The sequence below is a fragment of the Miniopterus schreibersii genome, assembly GCF_964146895.1.
Source record: "Miniopterus schreibersii genome assembly, chromosome: 1".
Lineage (NCBI taxonomy): Eukaryota > Metazoa > Chordata > Mammalia > Chiroptera > Miniopteridae > Miniopterus > Miniopterus schreibersii.
This window is the reverse complement of record NC_138101.1, coordinates 138,304,939-138,320,052: the sequence shown is the minus strand read 5'-3', so window position 1 is coordinate 138,320,052 and position 15,114 is coordinate 138,304,939.

Below are 15,114 nucleotides of genomic sequence, written 5' to 3'. Positions count from 1 at the left end.
ACGGCGCCGCCCGGCTTCTGACCTGCTGATGACTTCCGGCAGCTCCGAATCCTGTGCTCCCCACCCCCAGACCATCTATATTGTTGCCATTATTTAGTTTTGTACGTTGAATATGCTTTTTCCTTTTCATCTTGAAGCCACTCGAATGGTATTTTTAGAGATGTTTCTTCAATTAAAACAAGATAAAGATTTTAAAAATCGCTGACCCTTTTGCACCAGCCAGAAGAGCAGTTACAGCCAAGCAGCGCCTTGCTTCCTGTGAAAAATGCTTGACAGTTAGTCTTTGTAATTATGAAGCAATCATGCAATAGATGTTTAAGGATAATACAACTGGAGCAGCACTGAGCCATTTTTCCTTCATGGATTGGCGCTCTTCAGTGCCCAGGAAGGGGTTTTAATTCATTGGGATCCAGAAGCTTTCGATGCCTTCGTTTTTCTTCCCAGGAACAAACCAGAGCCCAGTCCCCAGGAGCGTGGTTCCGAATGCAGCATGGCTGCTGCTGACTGGCACTTGCCAGCTTCATTCAGTCAGCTCTCTCCTTTTTGGCATATACTTATTTCAGTGGCCGCTTAAACTTCTGCGCATACACACAAATGTGGCTGATCCCATTATTTCTCAGTATGTATTAGAGGAAACACTAGTCTCAAGATATGCCCTGAAAAACATGCTCCATGGTCAAATAACTGGGAAACAATGAATTATTCCCTTTTCATCAAATCACAATGTATTGTTAGCTAATTAAAAGTTCTGAGAATTCCTGCTAGAAAAAAATCATGTTTAACTCTGTTTAACTTAGCATTTCTCAAACTTATTTGACCATAGAACTTTTGAAAGAAAATAAGACTCCATAGATACTTCTCCAGAGAGGAAATACAGATGGCCAAGAGACACATGGAAAAATGCTCAAAGTCACTAATAATCAGAGAGATGCAAATTAAAACCACAATGAGGTATCACCTCACACCTGTTAGAATAGCCACCGTCAACAAACGACAAGTGCTGGCAAGGGTGTGGAGAAAGGGAAAACCTCAAGCACTGTTGGTGGGAATGCAGACTGATGCAGTCACTATGGAAAACTGGAGTTTCCTCAAAAAATTAAAAATGGAACTGCTTTTTGACCCAGTGATCCCACTTTTAGGAATATATCCTAAGAATCCTGAAACACTAATCAGAACGAATATATGCACCCCTATGTTCATAGCAGCACTATTTACAACAGCTAAGATCTGGAAACAGCCCAAATGCCCATCAGTAGATGAGTGGATAAAAAGGCTGTGGCACATTTACACCATGGAATACTACGCAGCTGTGAAAAAGAAGGGTCTCATACCATTTGGGACAGCATGGAGGGTCCTGGAGATTATTATGCTAAGAGAAATAAGACAGTCAGAGAAAGACAAGTATCCCATGATCTCACTTATATGTGGAATCTAAAGAACAAAATAAACTGATGAACAAAATAGATCCAGAGACATAGAAGCATGGAACAGACTGAGGGATCTCTGAGGGAAGGCAGGGAGAGGCAGGGAGAGGGGAGTGGGTGGAGAGAGATTAATCAAAGAACTTACATGCTTATATGCATAGCCCATTGACAGAGACAGTAGTGTGGTGAAGGCCGGGGGGGGGGGTGAGAGTAGAGAAAAGGGGGTCAATGTGGGAGAAAAATGGGACGTCTGTAATACTTTCAACAAGATGAAATTTTTTTTAATTTAAATAAATAACACTCCTTAGGGAACTAGGTTCACAGAGCACAGGTTGGAAGTTAATATTTTCATAGGAGCAATTGAACCAATTGCTTCTTAGAAAATTAAGGGTGTCATAATAAGCCACCCTAAAATATGTCACTTTGGCATAAAGATTATTTTGAGTTGAAGGCAGCTGAGAAGCAATAGATGCAGGAAGAACTCTGTCCTGCTTCTGTCTAAAAGCAGGGCATAAATTTCCCTTTGTATAGGTGTCTCCTCTCTTCTGGCCCCTGTCACTGGAAACAGATGATACTAAGATGAGTCTATACAAACAAACTTTAAAGTAACCCTTATTTTTTCCATCAGTTTCCCCATATATTTACTTTTCCACAACTTACCACCCCTAAAAGCCCAACTTCCCTTTCCATTTGCCTATTTACTTCACGATTTATCACCCTTTTAAAAAATGGTTCATTAGCTTCCAAGTCTGATGGCTGCTTTTGGGTTTTCACTTTTCTGTGTAGCCCCTGTGGAAGCAAAGTTTAAAATATCAAACTTGCTTTTGTAAACTTGACCATTTTGGGATTTTTTTTTTCTTCTGGTTTTGAGTTCAGTTGTTTACAAGTATATAGGCATTTTCCCGTATTAATCTGTCGTTTGTCAGTTTAATTCACAGACCCCAGCCACAGACCTTAAGGTAGAAAGTTTTTCCTCCCCTACAAAAAAAAAGACTCTAATACTTTCTTTTTCTGTAAGTAACCAGAGTCTGAAATAACACAGCTGAAGAAGAAACTAGAGGTGAAGTGATCTATACAGAATCTCATATTGTAGTGTATAATTTGTTGAGTGTCATGTGGTATTAATAGCGACATCCTGAAAATGCAAATGAATAAAAGTTTGATCAATGTACCATGACATTTCTTCATGTGAGCCTCCGACAAAAAGGTCACTGAGCATTCTCTGTCTTACTTTTAATTTTAGACTTCAGCGTTTCACAGTAGGCTTTTCTCATTTCTTACCATGCAGTGGAAGAGCAGTTCATATTTCCAGTGTGTCTTATTTTCTCAGTTGTTTAAATGTTTGTTTCTTTTAAAAGTTGAAATGTTTGTTTCTTTAAAAAAGTCTTAAGTTTCAAGAAGGGAAAAGAATAGCCAATAGGGGTGGGCCAGAAATAAATTAAGGCAAGTATAGAAAATGAAGAAATGTTCTCGTCCTAAGGATGTCTAATATAGAGAACCCCAAAAGTTGCCTCACAGCAGACACGTTGAATTCTCTCCGTTGATCTCCAGAGATGACTGGCTGCGTGATCCCCTTCTCCTTCTCTGACTTACATGGCACACTCGGCCCGCACATCTCTTCTTGCTGTAAATCTGCGTGCAAGAATCTTAATGGTAGCTGCTTCTCCTTGGGAGATGCCCAGTGCAATATACAAAGCTCTTTTGAGAAACTGATTTTATTGACATTTTTCCAAAAATCAAGAGTTCTGGGTAGGAAATGGTCATATAAAATACTTTTTCTTCTTTAGTTAATTCATTTGACCATTTGGGGCCAGGGGATCCTTCTAGTTTTTAATTTAATTCTTTACAAATAAATGTGCTTATTGTATCACTGTATTTTCATTGCCCCTTTGCTTCTAGCAGCACCTTCTAGGGCTGGTTTCTTCTAATTCCAGGCTGCCCCAAGAATAGTAGTGGAACAGGAGTAGACCTGGCTAAGTTGCATTTTATTTGCCGGTTGACTACTTTTTACAGAAATGAATTGAGTTAGATAATAAAAAGTTAGAGGATGTCTTTGAAACTATCTAATTCTTGTGCATTCATAGACTATTGAGTGACTACTGTGTGACAGGAAACAATTCCAGAAATAGCCCCATTGATTCATAGATGAGAACACTGAGGCACTGGGTGATTTGTCTAAGACACCACAGTCGATTGAACTGGGACTAGACCCACCATCTGCCTTTCAGGCAAACCCCTTACCATGCTGTTCTTGAAGCTTACCTGAGACAAGTCAAAGGAGAAAGAGCAATACTTAACTCCTCACGTAAGCCTACTAAAGAATTCCTTCCAAGGTTAGAATACCAGAGAGGAGACTGCCTTGCCAGAATCAGAATGGGAAATAAGAGGTCTGGAAAGTATGCTTCAGTGTTTACAGTGTTTATACTTATGGGTGAAAGACAAATGGATACTTGTTTTTGGTTTGAAAAAGGTATGAGAAACATGATGGGAAAGGACTGTAGTAAATAGCACTTAATCGATGTCTCCAAAATGCTAATTATCCTAGAACTGTTTGATTTTTAAGCAAAGTCAGAATAGGTTAAATGACCATAGTTTTTAGAGAGTGTAATATATATAATAAGGGGAAAGATAGGATTTACCAAGACTTGCACTTTAAATGATCATTATACATCAACTGGCTCAGCCTCCCAGTTAACTCTACCGATCACAAAGCCAGCGTTAGCACATTTAGGAGCTAAAGTGAACGTCTGAGTTAAAGTCCTCAGGAGTAAAAATCTACTTTTAAAACAACTCAAAGTAATCAATTACATAAATTTTTTAGAGGCTGCCATTGTACCTCTTGATCTAGTTGAACTCATTAAATAAATGAGTGGGCTCATCTGAGAATGTCTGCAGAAATGTGGTCCTAGCTTTGATGAGAAGAGTCACGAACATCAGTTGGCAGTGATACTTAAATTGATCAGGTGGTTCTCTTAAATTCCCATAATACTCTTACTATTGGGCATGGGGAGTGAAATTATTGGTTGTTGCCTACAACTAACACAGGGATTCCCTTCCCGTGACCTGGATAGTCTGAAATGTTGAGCGCAGGTCAAATGAAGGCAAAGTTCTCTTGGTGCTCGAAGGACAGATTTAAAGCATCAGCTATGAGGACTTTCTAAATTAGTGGGAACTTGCATGAAGCAGGAGGTGCTGGGACAAAATGATACTAGAAGAAAGAGTGTTTTGTGTGTGAAATATACAAACTTTTGGTTCCAATGTCAGCCATGGGTGACAACTTTTTTCTGTTAATTTTTTAGTGAAGTATATTAAACATACAGAAAAGTACTCAGGTCATAGGTCAACAGCTCTAAATAGATTTTCATAAAGTGAGTACAATCATGTAATCATCATCCCAATCAAGAATTAGAACATTTCCAGCTCTCCAGAAATGGTCTGTTGGCCCCTTTACCAGTCATTCCCTGCCATAAGAAACATCGTGTTTTCTGTCAGGATTACTTGTTCCTGTTTTTGAGCTTTATGTAAATGGAATCGCACAATCTACTTTTTTGTGTCTCTTCAAATAGATTTCTCTGCATAATGTGAGGTAGGGATCAAGATTAACAGCACAATTTATCAGAAGAGGATCCTTTCCCTCACTGCCCTGTAGTGTCCTCTTTGTCATAAATCAAGTGATTATATATGTGTTGGGTATATTTCTGGAATTGTTTTATTGGTGTATTTTTCTATTCACGTGCCAACATTTCACTGTTTTAATTACTATAGCTTTACAATAAATCTTGATACCTGGTTCGTATATCTTTTAGCTATATTGTTCTTCAAGATATTGGCCATTCTTGGTCTTTGTATAAATTTTAGAATCATCTTGTCAATGTTACAAAAAATATTTTTAAAAATACTTGAATTGTAGTCACTCTATAGATCAATTTTATGAAAACTGGCATCTTTACAATCTAGGAATATAGTATCTCTTTTCATTTACTTAGGTTTTTTTAATTTCAATAATGTGTAAACAGTTTTCTATATAAAATCTTGGCCACCTTTTGTTAAATATCTTCTTTAGGTATTTGATCTTTTTCTGCTATTGTAAATGGTACTTTTTAATTACATTTTGTAATTATTTGTTACTGATATATAGAAATAACAATATATTTTTGTATGTTGACCTCATATATAGCGACCTTGTTGAATTCACATGTAGTTTGTAGATCCCTTTGGATTTTCTACATACATAATTATGTCATTGTGAATAATGGTAGTTTTATTTCTTCCTCTTCAGTCTTTATACTTTTTATTTCCTTTTTAATCTCTGTCTTTTATTTCCCTTTTCTGCTTTATTGACTTACTGAGAGCCTCCAATCTTAAGAACAAAGCTTTCAACATTTCACCATTACATATAGTGTTTGCTAAAGGTTTTTGTGATACTCTATCAGAAGACCACTGGATTTTTAAGCCAAGTCAGAACAGGTTAAATAATAGTTTTTAGAGTGTGTACTATATAATAAGGGGAAAGATAGGATTTACCAAGACTTCCTCTTTAAATTACCGTTATACATCAATTGGCTCAGCCTCCCATTTTAACTACTTATCATAAACTAGAATTGTTTTCCTAGCTTGCCAAGTGTTCAGGATCAATGAGAGACACTGAAGATAGACTTTCGGACAAAATATTAATTGTTTACTGAGGATTTAGTATATGCCAGGTACTGTGCTTTTTTTACATGCTTTCTCTCATTTAATCTTCTCAATAACCTTGAGACTTAGGTATTTCTTTAAAATCCCTACTGTACAGGTGAGAAAACCTCTCTAAGCCTTATTTGCCCAAGGTTACAAAACCTGTTAGTGAGAACTGGAATTTGAGCTTTGACTCCAAGGTCCATCATTCTCTAAGCTGCTTCAAAATATAACCATTTCGTTACATTTGTCTATAAAGGCCTGGCTCAGAGGTAGGTTGTATTGTCGGTGTTGATACTGGAAAAGTTGCTTTATGGTACTGCGATCACCACGGGTCATAAGTCTGCTTTTCTAGTTGATGGAGGTGCTAAACTCTAGTCCGTGTTTTGCTTGTAACAGCCAGAGTGAGTTTGCTACGGGTGCTTCCTCGGAGGTTCAGGCACCATGGCTGTGAATGCACTCATCACGCTTGTTTAAACATGTTTTACTTACTTATGAACCCAGTGCCAGAGAAACCTCCATTGGCACTTACTCCTCATTTCTGCCGTGGCGCGTTTAGTTTAGAATATCACAGGGCTCTGTGCTCATGATCGTTTCGTTATTTATTACAGCCGTCTGTATTCCTCTAGCACCGGGAGAGAAACCAAACAGACACTATTTCATCTTTGCGGGACCTGGAGTTGTGCTGTTGCCGCTTGTCAGCTCTGCTTGTGTAATTCAGAAGAGCACTTGCCACTGTTTAACAGACTTCCACCGAGGGGCCTGGGTGCGCGGCACCCTGCCAGCGTCCTCATTAGTGATGGAGAAGAGCCATTCGTATTTGGAAATCGCAATTCAGCCAGGCAATCACCACACAGAAATAGCCCCATGAAAATAAAGCGGCGCTATATTTGAAGCCTTAATTCATGTATATTTATAGACCTGAGTTTAGTTCTATTCGGAATTTTTCGCATTATACAGTAACATTGTGATTACCAACATGCTCAGAGGGGGCGGAGGAGGGGGATGTCTGATCCACTTAAATTTTATGAGTAATGGGGAATTAGTCACAAAGGCTTTTTCTGTCCACCCTTCACTGAATGCCTTTCAAAAATTGCTTTAGTCAGCTGGTAAGATCAGCAGGCCACCTCTGAGGTGGCGTTGTGGGCAGGAATATGGAAGTGGGTTCCCACCGGATCTGCATATAAAAATCCACCATTAGGGATCCAGTCTGTGGCTTAGGACCCTTTCCCACATGCGGATGGAAAGCACTTGGGTTGGCTAACAAACTGTACATGTCAATATTGCAGAACTCACCATCAATAAGCTTATCAGGACACCTCCTGAGAGGAGATTTGAAAAGATGGTGGACACTTGAGCGCTTCGGGTACCTGGAGTGAGAGCAGTTTCACCCGTTTCCAAATGCTGCCCTTCAGTGAACCCTGTCTCTGCCCCGCGATGGCTCAGCATTTCATTGACAGGTTCACACGCAGAATGACTCACCAGCTTCCTCACCCTCACACCTGCTTCTGTGACACTCGCTGTCCCTCCTCCTAGTCACCCATGCTGCTGGGGGAAGGCCTCGCTGAGCAAACACTTTAAGGATTAGAGGGAAGGAGACATTCGAAAACTAGAGGAAGAATATTCCAGGCAGAGGAAACAGCAGCGGGAAGGCCCTGCCCCAGGACCTGAGCGGGGTGTTTAAGGTGAATGAGGAGAGTAGGAGAGGGAGGCCAGAGGGAACGTGTTGGCGTCTTCCGACGTTCAAATTAGAAAGCTTAGAGTTGGCTTTGGCATCTTTTCCTGCCTCTACGTTTTAGCTTATGTCTTCCCCAAATGCTCTGAAACATTTCTCGCGATTGTGACCCCCTCTGCATTCCCGTTGCTGCGGCAGATCAGTTCCTCCCAGTGGCGCTCCCTCCCCAGATCTGTCCTCGAGTCGCTGTTAGCCTTTCGCCTCGTATCTGATCCCGCGGTTGCCCTCTCGCCCAGCCTCTGTGGCCCCGTCCCCTGTGCCCGCGCTACCCAGCAGGGCCTCCTGCAGCCGCGGGCGTGTTCTCCACGCTGTGCTCTCACGGCCACAGGCGCGTTGGAAATGTGGATAGTGAGACTGCGAAACTGGCTTTTAAATTTTACTTAGTTTTAGATCATTTAAGTGGCCACATGTAGCTAGTGGCTTCGATATTGGAGAGTGAAGCATTTCTATGGTTTTTAGTCTTTTAAGAAAGTCATATTGCCCTTTGGTCGTTGGTAGAGATCAGGTTGTTCCATGGAATCGCGAGGAAAGCGTTCCACAGCGGTGTGGCAAAGTTCACTCAGGAAGGCTGCCTCTCCTGGCTTCCCAGCGTCCCATCTCCCTCCACCCTGCCATGGAAATAGTCTAGCCATGTCTTCAGCAGGGCCAAAACAAGGACCAGTGTCCAGAGCTTCGGTTTCATATTAAAGCTTCGCCTTTTGGAGGCTGAGCAGCGTGCCGCAGGCCCCAGGTGGCCTAGACCCGAATGGTGGCTTATGGACAGAGCGTGTGAGCACAGGGGCAAGTTTGTTACAGGGAGGGGCTCTTTGTCCCCCTGGGGTTTTAACCAGGAGCTTTTTCAAAATACCCTATCAATTTCCCAAGCTTTTGCTAGTTTCTGATGCGTCCACCCCCTAGCCAGTGATCCCTTTTCCAGGTTAGACTGACAGGCCTCTATGGTCAAGCACCTCCCCTTGTGCCATTTTGATAATCTGGTACCAGAGGAGGGAATGGAGGGGTGTCGATCCCTTGGAGGAACGATGCTACCATCGGCTCCCCTGGGGCGTGGGGCGGGTGTGAAGCTGTAGCTTCCTGGCGAAGCAAACAGGCTCAGTGCCCCATTTCCTTTGCTTTCTTCCTACTATCTAGCTACCTACGTGAACACTTTGGGAATCTAATGAAAGCTTAATTTTTCTTTAGCAATTCAGTTAAGTATTTTTTCTAGAATTATTTTTTTTTCAATTTCTTATTTTTATTTTTCAATCTCAGTTGACATTCAATATTATTTTAATTAGTTTCAGGTGTATAGCATAGTGGTGAGACATTTATATAATTTACAGTGATTCTCCTGATAAACCTAGTACCTACCTGGCCCCATACATAGTTATTATAATATTATTGACTACATTCCCTATGCTGTACTTTACATCCCTGGGACTATTTTGTAACTACTGATTTGTACTTCATAATCCCGTCACCATTTTCACCCAGTCCCCTAACCCCCATCCCATCTGGCCACCATCAATTTGTTCTCTGCATCTATGAGTCTGTTTTTTCCTGGAATTCTAATGGTTCATGATTCCATGGAGCCCATCCACATATCCCTGGTTAAAATCCCTGGCCTACAGGGTAAAATCCAAGCCCATTTCTAGGGCTGGAAATGGGTAGCATGTGAACAATGTCCTCAGTCTGGAGCTAGATTAGACAGGTGGGTTGTCCTGAGCTGGAAGCAAACCAGTTGGAGGGGTCAGTGATGACCAGGAAAGGAAGCCAGGGCTCAGTCTCAGCAGGACAGTGTGACATGTCAGGCAGCACAGCGTGGCAGTGAGGAGAGCAGGAGCAGATGGGAAATGCAGTGCCCAGCGAGGCAAGGCCACAGGGTCCATGCTGGAGGTCATGGGGGAAGTGAGGCGGTGCTGCAGGTGCTGGGACATACCAGTCCACTTACAGGGACAGCAGCCCCAGCCCCCAAGCGCTGTTCACCGGCACACTTTGCCAGTCTGTCGCAGTCCCCCAAATACAGTGTGATTTCATGTCTGTGCTCAGATGGCCTCTGGCTAAAATGCTCTTTCTTTCCTGTTGACCTGGCAAACTCCTCATGCCGCAAGGTCAGGTTCATCGCCCTGTGATGCTTCCCTCACCTCTCTTCCCTATGAAATCTCTCACTCCTCAGCCATGCTCTTACCGCCATCTCTCCCAGCCTCCCAGCCCCCCAGCCCCCCAGCCCCCCAGCCATCCAGTGTGGGTTAGTTTTGGAGTCAGGAGAACCTAACTTAATAGTTGCTGAAGTAGCTCTGCCATTCTCTAACTGGGTGACCCTACACCACGCTGCACAGTTTTCTCATCTGCAGAATTGGGGTCATAATACCTTCCTAGAAGAGTTGTTATAAGGATTGAATGTATTGACACATGGAAATTGACTAGTATAATGCAGACACGTAGTGGAACTCAATAAGTAGCAGCTGTCATCACCATTAATATCATCTATCTGAACGGTGACGTAGCCTCATGATGCTAGTTACTTGCTTATAAATGTTCTTCCCTCCCACATGAGATTGGAGTCCAGAGTGGCTTTCCTGTTTCAAGCAGATTTGAAGCACCTGGGATGAAGAAGGAGCCCATGACCTGGTTTGTTTGTGAGAAAAGTTCCAGGAAGCATTTATTTGGTTCAAAACCTTAGGGCACCCCACTGTGTTTCACACCCTTCCATCAGGCAGACCAGTGGTGCAGTAAATGGGCACCATGCAGACTGCTTTGCGTGGCTTGAAATGTCCAAGAAGCTCCGATCAAGAGTGTTCCTTCCGGTCCTGGCGCGGCCCACATCCTCCGCGGTTTGCATAGCTTGGTGTCGCAGACCAGTGTCAGAGACAGCACGTGAGGCGGGACTGTCCCTGTAAGCTGAGGGAGGAAGACAGAGAGCAGGAATAATCGGAGTGGGGAAAGAGACCTGAGACAATGAGGGCAGGTCCGTGATGGTGGTGGTGATATGTATTGTGCGCTTATGCATCAGATGCTGTAGTGTGTGTTTCACACAAATGGTCACATTTGATTCTCACAATGACCCTTGGTACTGTATTTCCTGTTTAGAGATGAGGAAATTGAAGATTAAAGAAGTTAAGATACACATCCAGGATTTACACAGCCGGGAAGTGGCAGAGCCAGGATTTGAACCGGGATATCCGAGTACAGAGTCTATACCTGTGACTGGTTCATGCATAGAAGGAAGTGTGGCCCAGAAGGGCAAACCCAGGGTCTGGGAAATGAGAGGCAGTGGCTGGTGTGTGGGGTCCTGTGAGACCATCAGGTGGAGGCTCTGGGGGTGTGGAGACAGAAGGTGATGCAGGATCCTTTTGGATTTACTACTGAAATATGTGTGGTGAGTGAGCTGGCTCACTCTAGCCTCTTTTTTTTATTTAATTTTTTTAAATCATAACACTGCTTTTATTCTCTTTTCTTTATTTTTATTATTTTATTTCATTGCATGTATTGGGGTGACACTGGTTAACAAAATTATACAGGTTTCAGGTGTACAATTCTACAACACATCATCCGCATGTTGTATTGTGTGCTCACCACCCCAAGTCATTAACCCTCCCCTTTGCCCCTCCTACCTCCCCCACCCCCCACTCTAGCCTCTTCGATGAGTGGAAGCCCCACTTGGTTTTCTGAATATTTCCGGGGGGGGGGCATTGATGATCATCACGTGTTGCTGCTGGGCAATCTACACCACCCTTTGGCACCACTGGTGGCACCATCTCTGATGGACAAGGTGTATTCAAGTAGCATTCATCCCTCAGTCCCGCTGCTCTTAAGATGTGATTGCTTTTACGTGCATTAGTAAAACATAATGGGTTTGCTCACATCAGTTCTGAAGGGTGGGGGGGAGGGGACAGCTTTCCCTCAATCTTTTTTCTTTCTTTTTCTTTTCAGAAATGACTAGAAACTTGGCTCCAAAAACGGGTGAGTGGCTGCCTGGTGCTGACTCACTGCTCAGTGCGCCTGCCCGGCCAAGAGCGAGGCCGCGGGCATCTGCCGGGCAGCCCCTCCTGCCAAGGGGGAGCTGGCTGGGGCGCGGCCGCTGACGCCTCTCCTCTGCTTCTGGCTCACGGCCCAGTCTCTTCCCTGGGTCCCTTCCTGCTCACCAGGGTTTGCTGTGACCTCCCAGTGTCAGAGGTCTGGGACTTCAAAGTCACTGCCCCCACGGTCACCCCAGTACCCTGTTCTCCCTGACCTGTCTCTCCTCCCCCTGAGCCTCGATTCCCCCCTTCCCGCCCGGCAGGGGGTCATTGCTCACCTCCCTTCTCCGTCCCACCACCACCTCAGCCCAGCTGAAATGTTTCTTCCTCCTTCACTGGCCGAGATAGAGAAGGTGGCCAGTGGCATCTTAGATCGGAAAGTCACCAAACACAAGCTCTAATGCCAGCAGCCTTGATCTGACCAGATCTTTAAGGGCCGTTCCAGCCCCAAGCTGGGAATAAATCCTGCCCAGAGCTTCCAACAAAGAACTGGGCCATTATGGACTAACTAAAACATCTAAAATGTGACCACTGGGCCTGGCCGGCGTGGCTCAGCGGTTGAGTGTCGACCTAGGATCCAGGAGATCGAGGTTTGATTCCCGGTCAGGGCACATGCCCGGGTTGTGGGCTGCAGCCGATCGATGAATCTCTCATCATTGATGTTTCGACCTCTCTCTCTCCCTCTCCCTCTCCCTTCTGCTCTCTGAAATCAATAAAGATATATTAAAAAAAATAAAATAAAATAAAATAATAAAATAAAATAAAATATAAAATAATAAAATAAAATAAAATGTGACCACTGGGAGAAGAGTAGTGTAGAAATTGACAGAGATGTTCACATGGGCGCGGAGCTGTGAGAAGTGCGTCAGCTAAGGCCACCTGCTTGGTATGTGGGCGGGGCTTTGTTGGGATGTTGTCACCTGCATTTCTTTTCAAGCCTGGGAAACTAGCACCGTCCCATTTAACAACGAAGGAGAGACAGCTTTCTGACCAAATGCCCATTAGTTTGGAGACCTGAAGGATGCCACAGGCCTGCAGATTTATATGTTGCTCAGAGTCGGCATCAATCATTACCTAGTAAGCTCCCAAGTGCTCATTCACCTGAATGCAGTGACGCACATACAAATATTTTTTATTTTTTAAACGTTATTTTTATTGTTGACACTATTGCAGATGTCCCCATCCTCCACTCCCCTTTGCCTACCTGCATAAGAAAATCTCAAAGGCAGAGTATTTATAGTTGGGTATTTCAGCTTCTCCCCAGACTTTAAAAAAATTCATTCAGTCAATCCCATATCCGGAGAATCAAAGAAATGCCATAATGTTTCTAAGCCACGATCATCACCACCATCTTTAGAAAGGGTAAGAGGAAACCAGTCTAGGATCCCTGTCACAGCCTCTCCCTCCTTCAGACGGCTTGCAATGCATGTAATTCGTACAATTTTGGAAATAAAGTAATTAACTCAAAGTTCTGTGCTATTGTTGATTGGAGGAAGCATCAAGGTGTTGCACAAAAGCTTCTTCAAACAGAAAGAGATTTTTTTAAAAAAATATATCTTTATTGACTTCAGAGAGAGGAAAGGAGAGGGGGAGAGAGAGAGAAACATCAATGACGAGAGAGTCATTGATCAGCTGCCTCCTGCATGCCCCAGACTGGGGATCGAGCTCAAAACCCGGGCATGTGCCCTGCCCAGGAATCAAACCCCGATTGCCTGGATCCCAGGTCAACGCTCAACCACTGAGCCACGCCCAGCCGGGCATAGAAAGAGACTTTTACAAGGAAACTAGATATTGAAGCCTTCCCCTGTCTTTGTCCCAGGAAAGCAGAATGCAGCCGACCTGGTCCACAGTTCCAGAGAAAGAGAAGACCCATCATGTCCGTGTTAGAAACAGGCAACTGCAGGGTTACTCAGGTTCACAAAATAGCAAAGACTCAGCGCTTGAAGGCGGTTTATAAATAAGTGTATCCTGTGAAGTCCAAATCTTGAAACTATGATCCTTGAAGAAAAATCCAACCTTTGCCCACAGATCCACACCTGCATGACAGGAATAATTTGTACCATGAAGATGGGTCCAATACAGAGCCTGTTCCCCATCCACACTGGTTAAGGGTTACCAACAGCTTTTTCTTTTTTAAAATTTATGGATTTTGGAGAGAAAAAGAAAGAGAGAGGAAGAAACATCAATTTGTTGTTCCACTTATCTATGCACATTGGTTGATTCTTGTATGTGCCCTGACAGGAGATCAAACCGGAAACCTCTGCGTATTGGGATGACACTCTAACCACCAGCTCTACCCGGCCAGGGCACCAACAACTTCTTAGTGAGGCAGAAGAGGAGACTGATACTGGAATCCTCTGTGTTCCCTTTACAGTACAGTAGAGTGTGGGTTGCCCTTCTCATAAAAGCCTTTTGTCACCATCAGTAAATTTTGTCAGTTAAACACCCCTTTAGGCATAGTTACGTGTAGATAATCTGGATCTTCCTCCCTCACTGTTGAAAGAAGCCACACATAAAAGAATACATACATTATGATTCCATTTATATAAAATTCTGGAACACGGTGATAAGAATCTGTGGTGATAGGAATCAGAACAATAATTGCCTGTGGGAGTAGAGGTCGACTGGAAGGGGAACCAAGGAACTTTCTGGGGTGATGCATACGTGGGCGTGCACATTTTTAAAAAACTCATCAAGTTTCTTAAAATATGTGCACATCATATTTGTAATTCTAAGGTAAGATTTATAGAATTTTAAGTCAACACAAAAGGGAAAAAATTACTCTAGCTCTTAGGTTACGCAATGGATAGCCAGCCACTTTCTAAAATAGCCCCTTCATCAGAAGACATTCTTAACTCCAGGTTTTCGGCTCCCTCTTCATTTCTAGCATCTGGGGATGTCCTTTTCTTACAGAGACTTCTATACACTTATAAAAAGTACTGCTTTATATTACCTGGCATCTCTACTAGTGTGTCATGGGAGAGCTTAAGATGATCCTGGTGCACTATCTGCTGGAACTGGAAGACTTTACTTTCTCTAATGACTTTGTCTATAGTATCTCTTGCCCTGCATTTTTATACATGGACGTACACACATACATACATACATACATACATACATACATGTAAAAAATGTGTCTTCTATTCAGTAGCTTTGAGATTCTTATCTTGGGTTAAAACTGGTGCTTTAAGGCCATTGTCCAAAGTCTTTCAGTGGACAAGCCAGGTTATCTACCAGTGACCCTAAAGCCAGTTAACTATTATCAGCAGTGTCTGTCTCAATCCTA